Source organism: Nicotiana tabacum, chromosome 18, assembly GCF_000715075.1.
Source record: "Nicotiana tabacum cultivar K326 chromosome 18, ASM71507v2, whole genome shotgun sequence".
In the NCBI taxonomy this organism is placed as follows: domain Eukaryota; kingdom Viridiplantae; phylum Streptophyta; class Magnoliopsida; order Solanales; family Solanaceae; genus Nicotiana; species Nicotiana tabacum.
This window is the reverse complement of record NC_134097.1, coordinates 131,740,879-131,747,265: the sequence shown is the minus strand read 5'-3', so window position 1 is coordinate 131,747,265 and position 6,387 is coordinate 131,740,879.

Below are 6,387 nucleotides of genomic sequence, written 5' to 3'. Positions count from 1 at the left end.
ACACAAACGCCATGCAACCGAACAATCTCCCGGATATAAATCTCTGCCAACCGCTCGGAAGAATAGGCAATTCACACCGGAATGAAGTGTGCAGACTTGGTCACCCGATCCACAATCACCCAAATAGCATCGAACTTCTTCAAAGTCCGAGGAAGTCCAACCACAAAGTCCATAGTGATTCTCTCCCACTTCCACTCGGGAATAACCATCTGCTGAAACAAGCCACCCGGTCTCTGATGCTCACACTTCACCTGCTGATAGTTGAGACATCGAGCTACAAATCCCACAATATCTTTCTTCATTCTTCTCCACCAATAGTGCTACCTCAAATCCTGATACATCTTCACGGCACCCGAATGAATGGAATACCGCGAGCTATGGGCCTCTTCCAAAATCAGCACTCTAAGCCCATCCACATTGGGCACACAAATCCGGCCCTGCATCCTTAACAGACCATCATCAGCGACGGTCACATCTCTGGCATCATCATGCTAGACTCTATCCCTAAGGACAAGCAAATGCGGATCATCATACTAGCGCTCTCTGATGCGATCATATAAAGAAGACCAAGAAACCACACAAGCCAACACACGACTGGGCTTTGAAATATCCAAGCTCACAAACCGATTGGCCAAGGCCTGAACATCAACCGCAAGAGGTCTCTCCCCAACTGGAATATATGCCAAACTCCCCATACTCACTGCCTTTCGGCTCAAAGCATCGGCCACCACATTGGCCTTTCCCGGATGGTACAATATAGTGATATCATAATCCTTAAGCAACTCCAACCATCTCCGCTGCCTCAAATTAAGATCCTTTTGCTTGAACAAATGCTGAAGACTGCAATGATCAGTGAACACCTCACAAGATACGCCATACAAGTAATGCCTCAAAATCTTCAATGCGTGAACTATGGCAGCCACCTCCAAATCATGAACGGGGTAGTTCTTCTCATGAGGCTTCAACTGCCGAGAAGCATAAGCAATAACTCTACCCTCCTGCATCAACACACATCCAATCCCAACTCTTTAAGCATCACAATACATAGTATATGAACCTGAAGCTGATGGCAAAACCAATACTGGAGCTGTGGTCAAGGTTGTCTTGAGCTTCTGAAAGCTCTCCTCACACTCGTCCGACCATACAAATGGAGCACCCTTCTGAGTCAACTTGGTCAAGGGCGATGCAATGGAGGAAAATCCCTGAACAAATCGGCGATAATATCTTGCTAACCCAAGAAAGCTACGAATCTCTGTGGCTGAGGACGGTCTGGGACAACCCTGAACCGCCTCTATCTTCTTCGAATCAACCTGTATACCCTCGCTGGACACCACGTGCCCCAAGAAAGACACTGAACTGAGCCAAAACTCACACTTGGAGAATTTTGCATAAAGTTTCTCCTCCTTCAGTCTCTGCAACACAACTCTCAAATGCTTCGCGTGCTCCTCCTGACTACGCGAGTACACCAGAATATCATCAATGAATACAATAACGAACGAATCCAGATAAGGCCGAAATACACTATTCATCAGATGCATGAATGCTATTGGGGCATTGGTTAGCCCGAAGGACATAACAAGAAACTCATAATGACCATATCTGGTCCTGAAAGCAGTCTTAAGAATATCTGAATCCCTGATCTTCAACTGGTGATAACCCGAACGAAGATCAATCTTGGAGAACACCCTCGCTCCCTGAAGCTGATCAAATAAATCATCAATGCGAGGCAAAGGATACTTGTTCTTGATTGTTACTTTGTTCAATTACCTATAATCAATGCGCATTATCATCGTGCCATCCTTATTCTTCACAAAAAAAATCGGTGCACCCCAAGGGGACACACTAGGCCGAATGAACCCCTTATCTAGGAGATCCTGAAGCTTCTCTTTCAATTCCTTCAACTCTGCTGGTTCCATACGATATGGCGACACCAGGTCAATAACAAAATCAATATCCCTGTCCGGTGGCATGCCCGGTAGGTTTGCAGGAAAAACATCGGGAGAATCCCTCACAACTAGGACAGAATCAATACTAGGAGTCTCAGCTCCAACATCCTTCATAAATGCTAGATATGAAAGGCAACCCTTCCCAACCATATGCTGGGCCTTCAAGAAAGAGATCACTCTACTAGGGATATAATTAGTCACACCACGCCACTCGATCCGCGGTACATCCAGCATAGCCAAAGTGACTGTCTTAGCATGACAGTATAGAATAGCACGACACAGAGATAGCCAATCCATGCCCAAAATGACATCAAAATCCACCATGCTCAATAGCAATAGATCCACTCGTGTCTCCAGACCCCCAATAGTCACTACACATGACCAGTACACACGGTCTACCACAATAGTATCGCCCACTGGGGTAGATACATGAATAGGTAAAGCAAGAAACTCATGGGGCGTACCTAAATAACGAGCAAAGTATGATGACACATAAGAAAAGGTGGAACTGGGATCAAATAATACAGAGGCATCTCTGTGGCAGACTGAAACAATACATGTAATGACAACATCTAAAGCAATAGCATCTGGCCTGCCAGGAAGTGCATAGAAACGGGTCTGACCGCCCCCTGATCGACATCCCCCTATTGGGCGACCCCTAGTTGCATGACCTCCATCCCTAGCTGGCTGGGCGGGTGGTGAAGTAACTGGAGCAGAAGTCGAGGGCTGACCCCTTTGCTGATACTGACCATCGCGAAGTCGAGGACACTGCCTCCTCATATGCCCAAACTCTCTGCACTCGTAACAACTACCCGGTGTTGGAGATAGGGACTGAAGGGAACCCCTGGCACCAGAATAGCCAGAAGAATGACCTGCCACGGAAGAACCCTGGACTGATGGGGCACGAGGTGAACTCTGAGCTGGAAGGGCGCTGAGTGATGACTGGCCCTGCTGCGACCCATGATAACTACGACCTGAGGATGCCCCACTATACTCTGGACGGCCGACTGAGCGGGCTTAAAAGAATGACCTCTACCCTACTGGAACTGGCCCCTCAAAGGAGCACCACTGAAACTGCTAGAGCCTCGAGGCCTCCCTCTCCTCTCTATCCTGACGGCGAACCATCTCAATCTCCCGAGCTATATCAACCACCTCCTCGAATGTAGCACCCAATACCCTCTCTCTAGTCATAAAGATACGGAGATGGTAGTTAAGACCATCCGCAAATCTCCTGATCCTCTCCGGATTGGTTGGAACCATCCAAACGGCATGACGAGCCAACTCAGAATACCTCGCCTCATACTGTGACACAGTCATATCTCCCTGCTTTAGCAACTCAAACTGTCTACGCAGCTCCTCCTTGCGAGATTGCGGTACATACTTCTCCAAGAAGAGAGTGGAGAACTCCTGCCAAGTCAGGGGCGCTGCACCAACCGGCCTACGCCTCTCATACGCCTCCCACCAAGTGAAGGCAGCCCCAGTAAACTGAAAGGTGGTAAATGCCACACCACTAGTCTCAAGAATCCCTACTGTACGGAGCATCCGCTGACACTTATCAAGAAAACCCTGGGCATCCTCGCCCTTGGTACCACTGAATAACGGAGGCTGGAGTCTACCAAATATCTCAAGACGACGATGCTCATCATCCGGCATAACTGGCACAATAAACTCTTGAGCTGGTGTAACCGGCTGAGCTGGAGGTGCCCCCGGTGTCTGTAGTCCCTGCACTACCTGCTCAGGTGTGCGAGCAGCGAGGGTCTGACTACCTCCCCCGTCCTGTGAAGTAGCTGCTGCTGTAGTAGCTGAAACTGCCTGAGCCATGCCAGTGCAAACTGATAAGTTCTGTGCCAAGGCCTCCTGAAGACCCGGAACCACGATAGGCACAACTGGTACCTGAACTGGTGCTGCTGGAGCATCCATAGCGGGAGCCTGATCCGGACCCAGGGCAGCCGGGGCATCAACAGGTTCTGCCCTTGCTGCTCTGCCTCTGCCACGTCCACGGCCTCTGGTGGCCTCAGTGGGTGGCACTGGTGGTCGTCCACCTCGTCCGGTAGTGCGAGTCCTCGCCATCTGCGAGAGAATAGAATAATAGAAGTTTAGCACTCGGATCAACAAGTTCCCACGACAAGAGTTTCAAGGATATGAAGTTTTCCTAAAGGTTCTGCAGCCTCTCGAGGATAAATACAGACGTCTCCGTACTGATCCGCGAGAATTTACTAAACCTGCTCATGACTCGTGAGACCTAAGTAACCTAGGCTCTGATACCAACTTGTCACGACCCCAACCCCGGTCGTGATGGCGCCCAACACAATGCTAGACAAGCCCGACCAACTAACATTTCACAATCTCTTTCTTTATAATTCAATACCAATTTTTGATATTTAATACCAATTTAATATAAATAGAAGTATGAATTTAACAGATGAAATGTGCGGAAACCATAATCACAAAAACAAATCTCTGTAAAATAGCCCACTGATCCGGTGTCACAAGTCTGAGCCTCTAATACAAGGTTTCAGCAATCTAATACAGAAATATGCCTAAAATGTGGAATAATAAGTGGAGATAGAAGGAGAAATCGGGTCTGCGAGTGCCATGCAGCTACCTCGACAACTCCGATGAAAACAGAACGGCAGGAAAGCTCGCTCTATGCCTCAGGAATACCTGTACCTGCACACATGGTGCAGGGAGTAATGTGAGTACTCCGACCCAGTGAGTAATAACAATAAATAATGGCTGATAGAATGAAATCACGTAAAGGCACTAAGCAGTTCTATATCAAAATAGTAAAATCATTTAAACATCAGTGAATAAGGAAATCATGTGAAATTCTTTTAAACCGGGTAAAACAGATACAATCAGTATAAATCAGCTCCTCAAGCATTTCAAATCATTTATTTGTTCTTATCCTCATTTCTCAATTCATATACTTCTCACGATAACCGAGTCAATAAATATATATACCGCTACGGCGTGCAACTCGATCCATATATCGCTGTGGTGTATAGCCCGATCCATAATAATAATAATAGTCGACTGCGCTTACTGGGGGTGTGCAGACTCCGGAGGGGCTCCTTCAGCCCAAACGCTTTATAATTGTTGCGGCGTGCAGCCCGATCCATATGAGTAGTTGTTACGGCATGCAGCCCTATCTGATACGGCGCACAGCACGATCCATATCATATAAAATATATATATCTGCTGCGGCGCGCAGCCCGTTCCATATCATATAAAATATCCTCTCTATTGGGTCCTCGACCTCTCTCAGTCATTTAAAAATCACAGCCTCTCGGGCATAATGTACGGTCGGGATCTCGGCCCTCATATCTCTTCCTATTTATGGTTAACATTTCAAAAAAATTTGGTTCATATCATTCTTAAACAATTGAAAACATGACTGAGGATATAAATTCTTTAACAAAGTAAGTGTGGAAAACCAGTCAAAAATCCCCTAAGGGTTCTACAGGTCGGCACAAGGCCCTAAGCATGGCAACAAGCCCAATTCACAACAATAAAGTATATGTCTCAATCAAAAATGTAGTAAAATATCATTCGGGATGGACCAAGTCCCAATCCCCATAGCATTGAACCTCACGCTCGTCACACAGCGTGTATCTCAACTTAGTATAGCACTACGTTATGCAAATCCGGGGTTTCAAACCCTCAGGACATCATTTAAAATCATTACTCACCTCGAACTGACTAATTCTCTAGCTCGCGACGCCTTTGCCCCTCGAATTGGCCTCCACGCGCATCGAATCTATCCAAATCAGAACGAATACGTCACAATATGCTAAGGGAACAAGGCTCAAGCGAAAACATTCGAAAAATATCAAAAATCTCGAATTTAGCAAAACCTGAGCCCTGGGCCCACATCTTGGAATCGGGTAAAATTTACATTTTCAGAATCCTCATACCCTCACGAGTCTAACCATACCAAAATTATCCAATTCCGATACCATTTGGTCCTTCAAATCATCATTTTACATTTTTTAAAGGCTCCACAATTTTCTTCCCAAATTCCATCTCAAATCACGAATTAAATGATAAATTCAGTGATAGATTCATGTATTCTAGCCAAATCTGAGTTAAAATCACTTACCCCGATGAATTTCATGAAAAACCTTCGAAAAATCACCAAAATCCGAGCTCTCTAGGTCCAAATATTAAATAAAACCCAAAACCTTGTATTTATAGGTACCCCTCAGGTTTCCAACACCGCTGACCGCACAAAAATGACCGCGGTCCACGCAAAACCAGCGGGGTCCGCGCAAAAACGACCGCGGCCGCGCAGGTCTTGCTCTGCAAGGACAGGCTTTAGTATTTTGGCCATAACTTTCGCTACATATGTCCAAATTGCGATATCTTTACCTTTCTGAAAACTAGACACGAAGGGCTACACCTTCGTTTTTGAATAACCTCAAAATTCCTTGTGGGTCAA